Here is a 15,471-nt window from a genome sequence, read left to right on the forward strand (position 1 = left end):
AGGATATAAGATAGGTTAAGAATGCAAAGATCACTTACGCTTAGGAACCTAATTAATGCAAATTATTAAATCAAAATTAAATCAAAAGATTAAGGAAGAACATCTTATGTGATTATCTCAAGGGCCATCAAGACTTTCTACGAAATTGCAGCCGGACACGGTGGCTCACGCCTGTAATCCCAACACTTTGGGAAGCTGAGGCAGGCAGATCACCTGAGCTCAGGAGTTTGAGACCAGCCTGGCCAATATGGTGAAACCCTGTCTCTACTAAAAATACAAAACTCAGCTGGGCACCTATAATTCCAGCTACTTGGGAGGCTGAGGCAAGAGAATCGCTTGAGCCCATGAGGTATAGGTTACAGTGAGCCAAGATCATGCCACTGCACTCCAGCCTGGGTAACACGAGACTCTGTCTCAAAAAATAAATAAAAAATAAAAAATACATTTTATGAAATTTCAGCATTATTCCGGATTTTCAAAAAAGTAACAACTTTTAGAAAATAGCCATAAAACAAAAATATTGTTAAAATAATACAGAGCATATCTTGGAATACAACAAATTAATATACAATAGTATTGCACTAAAGATATTTGGACTGAAGTTAAGAATGAGCAAGAATGCCTCCTCTAAATACTATTATTGTACACCATGCTGGAGGTGTAGCTAGTGCAATAGGACAAGAAAAAAAGTTAAAGATAGAAATGTTGGAACAGATTATATGACCGTCTATCCAGAAAACCTAAAAGAATCAACTGAATATTATAATCAATTTTAAAATTTAGTATGCTGGCTATTTTCTAAATAGATGCAAGATAAATACACAAAATTCAATTGCTTTCCTTTATAACATTAATAACCAGCTAGAAAATATAAAGGAAACAGAGATGCCATTCACAAGAGCAATTAAAAGTACAAAATTTGGGGAATTAATTTGACAAATGCATAACTTTGGTATGAATAGTACTGACAAAGCTTTACGGAAGGCTATTATATCTGAATAGATAGAGACAGATAACGTTTTCAGATCAGGAAAGTCAATGTTGTAAAAATGTAACTACTCCTCAAAACCTATTTAATGAAATTTTCACCACAATCCCAATTTCTTTTTTAGTTTTTGTGTTTGTTGATTTTTTTCCCTTAACAAATCAACCCTAAATTTTAACAAAATAAAATTTCAAGAGTAACCAAGAACATTTTTAAAATGATTTCACCTTACTGAGATAAAGCAAAAGAGGGGAAAGAGTGTATCCCGGTTAGGGAAATAGTCTTGGTATCTTGATTTCAAATAATAATTCAGAAATACTAATATGTTTCTGATTAAGAGTTCTGGGGAAAGGGCAATGACTATTAATTGAATAGAAATGTTTGGTAGAAGTTCCTCATCATCTAGGGGAAAATGAAGCAATAACAACTTCACTAAATAAAAAAAATAGAAAAAAGAAAAAGAGGAAACAAAAACAAAAAATAAACATGGACACAGAAGAATCAGAATCAAGAATATCAGTTTTTGCACTAAATATAAAATGTTGAATGATCCTATTAAAAGACAGAGAATCAGATTAAGTTAAAAATCAAAACCCAGGCCAGGTGCGGTGGCTCACGCCTGTAATCCCAGCACTTTGGGAGGCTGAGGTAGGTGGATCACGAGGTCAAGAGATCAAGACCATCCTGGCTAACATGGTAAAACCCCATCTCTACTAAAAAAAATACAAAAAATTGGCTGAGTGTGGTGGCAGGCATCTGTGGTCCCAGTTGCTTGAGAGGCTGAGGCAGGAGAATGGTGTGAACCTGGGAGGTGGAGCTTGCAGTGAGACGAGATCGTGCCACTGCACTCCAGCCTGGGTGAAAAAGCAAGACTCCGTATTAAAAAATAAAAAAACCAAAATATCAAAACCCAGCTCTATGCCGTTTATGAGAAATGAAAGACAACTTTTATGAAAAGGTTGAAAATATCAGTAATCAAAGAGCTAACAGATAAAAGCATACAAAAAGAAAGTTGACATGACAATATTAATGTCACAAAATGAAATTTTAGGTTTATAGAGCTAAATAGAATAATGAGGTACATTGTGTAACGATAAAGGCAAAATTTATGTAGAAGAGGTAATTGTCATAAATCTGTGTGCACAACAATGTAGCAATTAAATACCTTAAGCTGAAACTGTTAAAATGCAAGTAAAACTTAATTTTAAAAATACCAACAGGAAAGGAGATAGATCTACTAGATATAAGGTAAGGATGTAAAGGGATTCACTAATATCATCAATAAATCTGACTTCACTGACGTACATTGAGCTTTACGTATCTCAAATAAAGAGTACACATTTCCCCCTTGTGTACATGAATCATGGACAAAAATCACTCATGTCCCACTTGGTCAACTTAAAACATCTTAATGAAATAAAAAAGCTGATACTTAAAGGCCACATTATTATGTCAAAAAAATTTTAAATTAGAATTAAATAATTCAACCAAAAATATTAATTAAGAACCACAATTCCACCCAATCATTGGGTCAAACAGAAAATTATAAGGGGAATAGCAAACTACTTAGACAATAATGAAGAGAACACTTCAGTCTATAAACCTATGACACAGAATAGAGAGCTCAGAAATAAGCCCATGCATATACAGTCACCAGATCTTTGACAAGGGTGCCAAGAACACACCATGGGGAGAGGACTCGTTTTTCAATAAACAGTTCTGGGAAAACTGAGTATCCACACACAAAATAGTGAAATTCAACCCTTGCATTGCACCATACCCAAAAATTAACTCAAAATGGATTAAAGATTTAAAGGTAAAACCTGAAACCCCAAAACTCCTAGAAGAAAACATAAGGTAAAGCTCCTTGACATGGATCTTGGCAATGATTTTTGGGCTATGACACCAAAAGCACAGGCAACAAAAGCAAGAATAAGCAAGTGGACCTACATCTAACTAAAAAGTTTTGACACAGCATAGTAACAATCAGCAAAATGAAAAGGCAACGTATAGATTTGGAGAAAATATTTGCAAACCATCTGTCTGATAAGGGATTAATATTCAGAATACATAAAGAACTCATACAATTCAATAACAATAAGAAGAACTCAATTTAAAAATGAGCAAAGATGTGAGTAGACATTTCTCCAAAGAAAACATACAAATGGCCCACTCTAATAGACAGAAAACACACACAGGAAGAACACCATGAAGACAGAGTAGGGTGATGATTTTACAAGTCAAGTATCACCCTGCTCTCTGCCGGGGTGATGGGTGGCCAGCAAACCACCAGAACCTAGGAGAGAGGTGTGGAACAGACGTTCCCCCAGAGCCCTCAGAAGAAGCCAACCCTGATGATACCTTGACCTTGGACTTCTATCCCCAGAAATGAAAGATGATAGATTTCTGCTGTTTAAACCACTTGGTTTGTGATATTTTGTTATAGCAACCCTAGCAAACTAATACAACAGGAACATGAAATATTAGATATAAACATTGGAAAAGAAGAGATAGAATTACCTATTTTAAAAAATGATGCAATTGGATACCGAGAAGACTCAAGGGATTTGGGTTTTTTGTTACTAGAATTAATGCTTTAACACCTAATGTGGCTTAATACAAGGCTCACAGCTGGGTTCATCTTATGACAAGCATTTTCAGGAGTGTGGCAGGCAGGAGGAGGATGAGAGCAGGGTGTCTTCCTTTCTGCTGGACTGAGAATTGGCAAAGGCTGGCTCCTCTACCACAGGCTAAGCTCCTCGCCAGACGTCCTCTACTATAGTGATAGCCTCAGCTACAGTGTTTTTTCCAGGTCCTACTTTGGAAAACCTTGCCCCACTGCGTTGGCGCCCCGGGGTGCTTCTCTTCTCCTTGTTGACTTCCCTTATTCATGCCCGCACCTTAATCAATACTTGATATTTAAACTCTCCTCAGTACCCGACTCGAGTGCACCATGTATTTCCTGCCAGGACACTGACACAGCACCTGGAAGAAGAAACTGGAAAATAGATTTGATTTGCAACAGTAACAGAAGCCACAGAAACTTAAAAATGAATTCAACAAAAAAGTGCAGTATCTAAAAGAAGAAAACCAAAGACTTACTGAATGATCTAAAAGGAGCTCTGAACAAATATTCTTCTTGGATTAGAAGACAATATCGTAAAATGTCAATTCTCCCAAATTAATATACAAAAGGAATCTAATTTTGATTAAAATCTCAATTAGTTTTTTTTTAGTTGAATGGAATGACATTAAAACTTATATGGAAGAATAAATGCCCCCAGAACAGCTGAGAAAGTTATGGAAAAGAACAGTGAGTACACTTGCTTTACAAAAGAACAGATCGTGCGTAAAGCCCTGCCATCAAGTCACTGTGGTATCAGCTAGGAATAGACAAACAGATCAGTGGAACCGAAGAGAGAACCCAAAAATAGATCTTGACAAATACAAAAATATAATATATGACAAAGATTCATCTCAGTGGAAAAAAGATGGATTATTTAATAAACAGTGACAGCGCCATGGCTGCCTGAAAGAAAACAGAATTGGATCTCTATCTCACATTGCATTAAAAAATGTGATCAGATAGACTAAAGACGTGAATGCAAAAAACCCAAAACTCGAAACATCTCCATAAAATCTATGGGTCTACACATACCATCTAGGGGCTCAAGAGGCCTTCGCCACTAGAAACCTAGAAGCTATAGATTTAAAAATAATAGAGAGATACATGGCTAGACACAGTTTTCAAACTTTTAGAAGACAAATTGGGCTCTATATAGAGTCAACAGACAAATGGTAATTTTGGAAACAATTATTTGTCATGCAGCCAAGGTAGAGTTCGGTGCCAGTTTTGCAGTGGAGGCGCGGGAGGGAAACTGGAGCAGAAAGGGATTCTTCTTCCTGGCCCCAGGGGGAAGGGGTCTTCTCTGCTGGAACACGTGGAGCCTGTGGGACCCCTTGGCAGTGCGCCCCCACTGGACGGTCGTGGTACTACCTCTGACTCGGCACTGCCGCACGTTTCCCTCCAGTCGCGTTTTCTCAGCTGGTGCGCGCGGGGCCTGTGGGACCACCCTGGCAGTGCGCCCCCAAGTGGGCCGCGGTGGTACTGCCTCTGCACTGCTGGAAGTTCCCCTCCAGCCACACTGGCCTTCTTCCTGTTCCTCCTGCACCCCACACCTGTACCAGCCTCAGAACCTCCTCCGCGTGATACATTCCCACACTTGCTCCAGGTCTCTGCTCAACTGTCACCTCTGAGACATCCTTCCTGAGCACCCACCTTAAATAGCACTGCCTGCCCCATACCTCTCATTCCCTATTCCCTTTTCTTTATGTCCCCTGTGACTTACCAAATATTTATGTGTTTGTTTATCGTCTGACTCTCTGCTGGGATGTGAGCTCCACCAGCGTGAGGACTTGACCAGCGTGGCTCACTGTCACATCCTCAGGGCCAGCAACAGTGCCTGGTAGGCAGAAGATGTTCAGTAAGCTTCTCTTACTGAACAAATGAATCATTTTACAGGCAGCTGACTAGAAGGAAGTTTAAATAACTCCGTATTAATACCTGGCATTTTTAGGGAGGAGCATAAAAGAATATATATACATTGTAAATTGTTACAACCGTTTAAAAATTCTACCTGGAAACATTGATCAAAATTGAACATGCATGTATCACCCAATGCTGTGAATCTAACCTACCAAAATAAAAGCAGGACATAAAGACATACATAAAAGGGTGTTTATTTGTGCAGTGTTTAGGAAAAAAAATTTTAAGGAAATTAAATATCCCCTGTCAGTAGCAGAATGAGAAACTTATGGTACATCCACATTGTAAAATATTAAGCAGCACTTAAAAATAAATTAAAGTTACACTAGTTTTGGAGGGATATCCATGTGGTTGAGTTTTAAAAGCAAGATGCAGAAATATGTGCATAATATGATCATTTATATGTATAAGTATTAAAAATCTTTAATAGAATAAAATTATTAGCATTAAAAACTGCTGTTTGCCAACAACATAAAATGATTGCATACAGTGTACTGAGAAATAATGCAAACATACCAGGGAATTAAAAACAATTGTTCCATGTAAAAAAGATGTTATTTTGTTGATGATTCATACGAAAACACTGTTTATTTTCTTATAGAGTTACAAAATGATTACATAACAGAATAGAAATGTGGGAAAATTCCAAGGAAGGGCTGACTCAAAGGCTTCCTTGAGGAGATAAGAGATAGTTTTAACAGAAATGAAGGTTTAGGTCAAGAAGGAAGTAAATAGGTGGCAAATTTGCTTGCCAAAAGGTTTTTACTTACTGGGTGTATCAGGCTCAAAGGCTTAGGTATATAAGTTTCATGAATTAGGAGAACGTATACTGGAATTTATATAAATCAAAGTGAAAGACTCATTTTGAAATGATGTAATGAAGTAATTTGCATCATTAGGATATAATCTTTTAAGAAGTCATATTGCTGCATCTACTGAAGAATCATGTTCAGTAAGATAGGATGCATTTATTTGGACATAATCATTAGCCGAAAACTGCAATGTAGAGATCCATGATAAAGAGAGAAGGTGATTAACAAAGAAAATGAAGAATCTATTTGCAGTAATAAGAACAGAAATGGAATTGTCTGTATAGTCAGCTATTTTTACTGTTCCCAAACTCCATCTCCTTATCGATGTGTGTATTTCAGAATGTCAGATTGTGCAAAACCTAATGAGGCTAGTCATGGCCGATTTTACAAGGAGAGTCAATGTCTATTGAAGAGACAAGTAATTATCAACTACTTTTTTAAAAATCTTAAATGTATGAAAAAATTGCAAGTATAGTGCAAATAACTATTTTTAGGAACCAGAGAAAGTTGCCAATATGAATATTTAGTATGTATTGTGTATTTCTACAGACAAGGGTATTCTACATAAATAAAATTCAATCATACACTTATACACTCAGGAAATTAACACTGATATAACACTGCTGTCTGACCCCCAGACAGCATTCAAGGTTTTCTAATTGTCCTGATAATGACCTTTATAGCAAAAGGATCCAGTTCAGAGTCACATGTAATAGTTGTCATTTCTCTTTAATCTCCTCAATTTTCCCTTTCCTATGATGACCTTCACACTTTAAATTTTAAAGGCTAGTTATTTTGCAGAATTTACCTCAATTTGGGTTTGATATCTCCTCAAGATTAGATTCATGGTATGTATCTGTGGCAGGAATACCATAGACATGAGGCTGCTTCCTGTCAGGGGGCACAAAATCTCAGTTTGTCGCATTACTTATTTTGCTCACTTTGATCACTTGATTAAGGTGGAATCTGCTAGACCTTTTTTTTCTATTTGTAATTAATTTTTCTACTTGTTTTTGTTTTTTTCCTCTTTGTAATTAGTATTTGGTGGGGAGGTAATTTGAGACCATGTAAACATCCTACCCCTCATCATACTTTCAATTTATTCATTTATTTATATCAATGTGGACTCATGGTTTCCTATTTTATCTAATGGGTTATAATCTGTTACTAAAATGATTTAGTTTGACCCTCAAATTGTCTGAGATTTGGCAATGAGAGCCCCTTTAACCTGGCTCCTATGTCTTTTTGGCATAATCCCATCATTTCTTAAGTATTTTCTTAGTTTTGGGCACAACAAGAAATTCCAAGCTCATTTTGTTCTTTCTCTGTGCCAGCCATGAAAGCAGCCATCTCTTCAGGGAGCCCAGGTTTCTTTCAGCAAGAATTGAATTTAGAAACCAATATCTAGGTGCTGGGTGTGCTCAATGCTATTGGAATGTCCCTGCTTCCAGGTTCTTTTGGTGGACAGAATTAGGGAATATATGTACACACACATACACACATTGACATTGAGATTTATTTCTCTTTCTATATACATTGAAAACCATGTGTTCACACCAATGCTCACAAGGTTTCAGCTTTCTTCTTTTCAATAATTGCAACTCCTTTCTCTGGCAACAAGAAACTTGGCTCACATTATCCTTAACATTAAGTATTTATTTAATCAGAGCCCAATGTGAATGCCCTCCTCATGCACACAGGCCCTGACAGCCCTCATCAACCTGTCTCCACCCCCCACCCCATGAAGATATCCTTCTTTACCCATTCCAACATCTTGCACTGGGCAGCTGCCTTCCCCTGAGTGTGGACACCCACTTTGCTTCAGTTTGGTGCCCCATCCCTGCTCTGGGTCCCTGTAGCTCTGCCAGTTCCATCCCCTGCACAGATGTCTACCTTGTTCAATCCTACCTGTGGGCTTTTGCATTGAATTTCTATCAACCTCTTTGCCAGTCTGTACTGGCTTAGTAAGATATTATAACCTAAGTGGACTTTCTAGGGGCTGTATAGTCTCAGAAAATTGGGGGTATGGTTTCAGGGAGCCTCCAATGGGGACTGAGAGAGGCAGTCACGTCCTCTGCCCCACCTGGCCTGCGCAAATGAAAGTTGTCATTGGGCTCAGATATAACACAAATGTGTAGGTCCAGCTGTGACCCCCCACACTACAAAGCCTGGATGAAGGGCCCTTGCAGCGGAATGGCTTTTGCCACCTTCCAACACTTTCCACAGAAAATGATGCCTTTTCCTGACTCACCCCTTCTTAAGTTTGGCTGGAGACAGAACTTGCCGGGTGTAGCTGCCCCAGGGTACATGAGATGGAAGGGAGCCCTCTGCCCACACCCACCTCCCCAAGGGATTGAACCATACTGCTGTCTTGCTGTGCACAATTGAGAGACTAGAAAACAGAGAAGGGAAAGGCCTCAGTGGAAACGTTCTTGAATGTAAATCTGATGTTTCAGATATGATAAAGATGCTATTGTCTTTTGCCACTCAATGCCTGAGGGTGAAACTGAGTGAACTTAATATGTCACGGAAATAATTATGAGATAATTTTGATTGCTAAGTCATTCCATCTACACTGGAAATTGTTAACAATCATTGTCTGTACTCATAAACATTTAATATTTTATAATTTTTATTTTATGCCTATAATAAAAATGATTTAACTGTGTTGTCTTATATCTGAGTGGTTTGGAAATGTTTGTACTTGGAATGATTACATTTTTTGGCTCTCTGACACTTATTTGAAAGGATATCATTTCTCAGTTTTCTTTTTCTTACATTTCAACAATAATGATACGGTGAGGAGGAAAACTGACCGTACTCGGGGAACTTAAATAACTGTGAGAACATTCTAGTCACAGGTTCAGATGTGTTCATAAGAAACCTGAGGTGTAAGTTTGTCACGGCATTTGCAGGTTTCTGTTTCTCAGGAATCATCTTTTATTTTGATCACAGTCACCCAAGCTCCATCTCCAGAGGCCAGCAGGGATTTAGCCAGTCTGTTGTGTCTGAGAATCTCCCACACGCACAAAAGAACATTCCAGCAACTCCAGGGTGGGGCCCAGAGAGCATCTAGGCATGGTTTAGGCATGCCCTGCCTTGTGAGGCATGTTAATACAGAGCATTCCTCTCTTTGTTTTAAATATTTATTTATTTATTTTTTTTTTTTGAGACAGACTCTCACTCTGTCACCCAGGCTGGAGTGCAGTGGCATGATGTCAGCTCACTGCAACCTCCGCCTCCCGGGTTCAAGTGGTTCTCCTGCCTCAGCCTCCCGAGTAGCTGGGACTACAGGCACCCGCCACCAGGCTGGGCTAATTTTTTGTATTTTTAGTAGAGACGGGGTTTCACCATGTTAGCCAGGCTGGTCTTGAACTCCCAACCTCAGATAATCTACCTGCCTCCCAAAGTGCTGGAATTCCAGGCATGAGACACCATGCCCGGCCTTAAATATATGTATTTTAAAATCCAGATCACTTTAAGCTTTTATTTTATTTTTATCTATTTTCTTCAGCTTAAAAAAAAAGTTTTAACCTGGGTGGCTGCAGGGAAGCCAGTGCCTGGAGCACAACCACCGTGTTGCTAAGGCTTTTTGGAACTCCCCCAGGGACTGATCTGACTGGGGCAAGCAGAGAGAAAATGATTCTTTGTGCTTCCTGTACTCAAATTGGAATGTCTGCCCCCAGCCTCTGCATATCTCAGACCAGGGATCCTTCAAGGCCTGCTCCTCAGAGCTGGAAACCACCCTCCCATCCTTGGAAGGGAGGCTGTCCCTCTGGGGACTTCCTGGTGGCACTCACCACTAGAGACAAAGCAGGATGGCCATTCCTGTCCGTGTGTCCCACCCTCAGATCTCTCTGGGTGACTTTCAGTTCTTGAAGCCAAATACTGAATTGCATTCAACATCAGCAGCCCATGAACAGTTGAAGGAATGCGGGAAGGAGAGAATCAAGGGGAAAGGCAGTGTCTGGAGGAAAGAGCATGATGTCGTTATCACAGAGATGACGGATCCGTCTCCCTCATTATCGTAAGCATGAGGCATCTGAGCTAAAGGAGAGGAAAATGTCTTGCCAGGCAAGGATGGATGCTGCTCTCCAATTTCCCCGTGGCCTTGGCTGAAACACTCTGAAGTTCTCCTGAAATCTTTATAGCTTGGAGATACTTATGAAGAATGAGAGACGCGTTCTCTGCTTCAAAGTCAGCTCAGGCCCTGGGAAGTGAAACGCGAAGATGAAAACCCAAATCTTTCAAAAGAAAAAAGCCCTGTTGGTTTGCTGAAGACAGAAACAGGTGAGAATGCAGCGTGATGATGACAGAGAACCCGGGCCACATCTAGGAACACACTCGACCCAGGCGCCTTCCATCCCCATCTCGAAGGTGACTGTGAGCCCTGCTACGTCGTTAAGATGCGCACTGAGGGTGCTGCAGTGAGGCGGTGCCCGCCTGCGGCAGGAGGCGCGGTGGCCTTGGGACTCCTCTTCCTCTCCTCCCAATTGTGTGGCATGGTTTTTTGGCCTCCAGGCTTTGGCCACTCTCCAGCCATCTCCTCCCTGCTTACAAAAGAACTGGGCTGAGAGGGCAAATTGGGACCAGAAAAGTTTTTTTGGAACTTCTTCTGGCACCAAGCCTAAAAGGCCATTAAAGCTAAAAGCCATGTAATTTTTCTGCTGGGCAAAGAATGGAGTGAGGGTCTGGTTCTACTTAGGAAGTAAGATTTCTGCTTTTGTGGGAAGCTGGTGGTAGAAACAAACCATTTTGTGTTTTTAGTTTTACAATCATTTCCTCTACTCTGCTAGGTGGAATAAATAATTGTGTTCCATTATGATGGAAATAGTCATTTTATTCACATCAGAAAGCCTCTGGCAGCTTGGAAACAACAGACAATAAGGCATCCGTGCCGGGTATCATAAGTACTAACTTTTTCAAGTGTGTATCTTTAAAGAATGTTAAAGAATAAAGACATCCGGTAAAGGTCAGATTCATGTTCTTATTTAAGGACGGTGTTCATTTGACATTTTGGTTGAGGAAAGACAGTTTCTCTGCTACTCAGAGAGGAAGTAAAAGTTGTCTAATGGCAGATGTAGTCGCTGCTGTTAAACAAAGGCCCCGATATTAATTTCCCCTCTGTTCTAAATCACTGCGGGTGGAGGGGACAGCCTGGTCTTTGCCAGATGAATGAAGACAAATGGTCAAGTAAAATAAAGCATCTTCCTCTCCATGAAAAGACAAACACGAAAACTACTTTAAATGAAACAGTTTTTGACAGATGTCTTTTAGCTTTAAAACATACACATACACAACCTGAAAAAAAGGCTTTTGGAGGAAAAAAGGAAAGAAAATATTGGCAGAACATGCTGCAGATCTCAAATTTTGTGCAGACTTGTGAGGAATCAAATGCATGACAAGACACTGACGTAGGTTTGGACGGCTTGACTTCACTGATGCTGTACAAAGACAGTGAGAATCACATAGACTGGATGGATACCTTAAAGAGCAAAGTCAGCCGGGCGCGGTGGCTCACGCCTGTAACCCCAGCACTTTGGGAGGCCGAGGCAGGCGGATTGCAAGGTCTGGAGATGGAGACCATCCTGGATAACACGGTGAAACCCCGTCTCTTACTAAAAATACAAAAAAATGAGCCGGGCACGGTGGCGGGTGCCTGTAGTCCCAGCTACTTGGGAGGCCGAGGCAGGAGAATAGCGTGAACCCAGGAGGCGGAGCTTGCAGTGAGAGATTGCGCCACTGCACTCCACCCTGGGCAACAGAGCGAGACTCTGTTTGAAAAAAAAAAAAAAAAAGAGCAAAGTCATTGTCAAAAAGGAGTCTTGAATTGGTTTCTACATCTCCTTCTCTAGCCACTTAGTCCCTGGTACAGAGTCATCAAGGTGTCACTGGCTGCTGGGCTGGCGGGGTTCAGGCCTGGCCTGAAGTCCAGCCTCTGGTGGTCTCTGGGTGCACATCTCCACCGGCCCACATAGCAGGGACCATCAGTCCCACATCAAAATCCTCCCGGCTCTTTCTGCAGCTGTGGGAGCAAACCAGTTTCTGCTGAGTTTAATTCATCTTCCTCTTACAGAATGTGTTTGGGTCCAGCCAGCAAAGATCAACGCCTCCCCCGTGCACTTTGGTCCAGAGAGGAAATGAGCAGAGATGTTTTCAGTTGTCCGCAGCTCCAACTATCTCTGGACAACTCTGTCTTCCTGGCCATGAGTCTCAGCCACTCCTGCATTCAGACCCCGGCTGGTGTGGATGGAATTCGATTCAAGAATAATCACCTGCCCACCTGTCGTCTTCTTGACATGATTATTCCAGCCGAAACATTTTGCTGCTTGCAGAGCCCTTTATTATAAAGTCTTTACTATCTATTTATTGTAAATAACTACTGTTTCGAGTTGCCAGAAATGTTCTTTTATGTAAGGTGACTGGCATATCTTTCTTCCTTTTTTACTTTTTATTTTTTTGAGATGGAGTCTCGCTCTGTCTCCCAGGCTGGAGTGCAGTGGCACGATCTCGGCTCACTGCAAGCTCTGCCTCCTGGGTTCACGCCATTCTCTTGCCTCAGCCTCCCATGTAGCTGGGACTACAGGCGCCCGCCCCCGCACCCGGCTAATTTTTTTTTTTATTTTTAGTAGAGACGGGGTTTCACCGTGTTAGCCAGGATGGTCTCGATCTTCTGACCTTGTGATCCGCTCGCCTCAGCCTCCCAAAGTGCTGGGATTAACAATGATCTAAAAATTTATTTTACAATTAATGAAAAGAGTAAAGTAGGTAATTATTGTTGCAAAAGTAATGAATTCGAATATAATTTTCAAAAATTCATTTTGCCACAATTAAGAGTATATACTCTGCATATACTGCTGATACACATATAAGGGCAGAGATCCCCCCCTCATTAAAGAAAGAAGAATCCAGAATGCCAGGCATTAACTGAGCAAGCACTTGAGATATGAGATCTATCATGTTTTTGGAGGAAGAGGAAAGAGGCAGAGAATGAAAATATCTCATTGCAGCTAAAAGGAGAGAATCAACTCTTTCGAGTTTTGCTCAAGGAGGTGGCTGTGCTTCTCTATGGAAGCTATCCTCCAGGCTAGAGTGCAGTGGCACTCTCTTGGTTGACTGCAACCTCTGCCTCCCGGGTTCAAGCGATTCTTCTGCCTCAGCCTCCCAAGTAGCTGGGATTACAGGTACATGCCACTATGTCTGGCTAATTTTTGTATTTTTAGTAGAGAAGGGATTTTGCCATGTTGGCCAGGCTAATCTCAAACTCCTCGCCTCAAGTGATCTGCCCACCTCGGGCTCCCAAAGTGCTGGGATTACAGGTGTGAGCCACCATGCCCAGCCTGTAGACGTCTTTTCTGAGAACTCGCACATCCTTTTTCTGATCTTCTCCTCCCCACAAAGCTGGGAGGAAATAATTTTTTGAGGAGGAAAACATTTGAGAACTGAGGAGCACTGTCTCATGACTGCCAACCCCAAATCCTAGAACTTCAGGGGCCTAGTCCAAGCAACTTTCTGTGACACCAAATAAATATGTCTTTTTTCCCTTCACCATTGCAAATGGAAAGATGCATGCACAGGTTGACAAACAAAAAGTTAGACAGATTAAACAGATACCTATGTAGACTCTCTCTCCTGGGAAGGGAAAAAGATTGCACCCTGCCTCTCTCTTTCATAAATAATGCCAGTTTGGCAGGCAGCAAAATAGATCTGTGGTATCAAGAAATGCCAGGAGGTCACACAAGATAGTATGTGCCCATTCCCAGCTTCACCTCATGCTTCTCTTTAGCCTAAGTCTTCCATTGTCATCTGAAAAAAACACAGCTTGATCTTCAGATCTCATCTGGCATTAGCGATGCCTTCAAGAGTTGGTTATCTCTTCCCAGTAGCTGGGACTGTCCCATAGTTAATGGACTCTTTTAGGAAACAAACAACAGCTGAGGGCCTTTTCTGTTTTGGAGGCACCTTGCCCAGGAGACCTTCTTACAACATCTGCCCTGAAGTTAGGAATGGGTCTTCCTCCTCATCTTCTGGAAACATGTGAGCCTTGAGCTTGTCCTGAACACTCGAGTCTCTTTTCAAGTATCTAGAAACAGTTGGAGGGAATTTTGACCTCTGTCAGAGAAGCCGCTGTTGTATTCCCTTTTTCTCTCTCATCTCTGGGCTCTTGCTTGAATGTGTTGAGTCTAAGCTAGTGCTGACCCTGGCCAAATGACAGCCAACGCCCACAGCTGTGCTTCTGTGGGGCAGAGACACAACTAAAAAGTGTCCATGAGGGCAGCCCCAAGGGTTTGGGAGACATGCGTAAATAGACTGCAGGCCGAGTAGGGAGGCTGGAAGGTGGGCTCATGCTCACCCATCAGGAGGCCTATTTGGAAGCCATGACTACCCCAGAAGCCACCGGATCCATTGTGTGCCGCCCCAGTGGACTGAATTGAAAGGGAACACAGGAAGACAGAAAGGAAATGAGCCTTGTTGAAGGACAAGGACACCATCATGAGGGCACAGGCAGTTGAGAAAGCCGGAGTCAGCACAGCGTGGCCAGATGGAGTTTTTCTTCGCAGAACAAATAAAACCAACATGCTGGAGATGGTGGCCTCTGACCTCCAAGTCAGCAAAGGCAACAAAAGAAAGCACAGGACTTGGGGAAAGGAGGGGAACACTGGTTGTTAGCACCTAATGGTTTGATGTGTTGGATGACCCAGGGAAGTGAGATGGCCTAGGGAAGTGAGGAAATGGCCCAGGGAAGTGAGATGGTCCAGGGAAGTGAGGAGATGGCCCAGGGAAGTGAGATGGCCCAGGGAAGTGAGAGCCACCATGAAGGCTACTTTTACAGGAGCCTTCACCAACCTGGGCTGTGAATCTGGCCTGAGCATGAAACAAACAATTCCATTTCAAATGGACTCATCTGAGTTAGACCACAACTCAGAATAGAGTGTCTTAAAGTTTTTATTTTGAGTCATATGCCAAGGTCACATTTTATGTAATTCTATGCAAGATCCTATGGTTTTTGAGTATGATCAATGTAAAAAGCATTAATGGATAGAATGGCATACAACAAGATGTAGCTCAACAAAGTAAAATTTTTAAAAATGACATTTAAAAAGTTATTAGTACTTGTAAATAGTAAA

This window comes from Macaca nemestrina, chromosome 9 (genome assembly GCF_043159975.1).
Source record: "Macaca nemestrina isolate mMacNem1 chromosome 9, mMacNem.hap1, whole genome shotgun sequence".
NCBI classification, from domain to species: domain Eukaryota; kingdom Metazoa; phylum Chordata; class Mammalia; order Primates; family Cercopithecidae; genus Macaca; species Macaca nemestrina.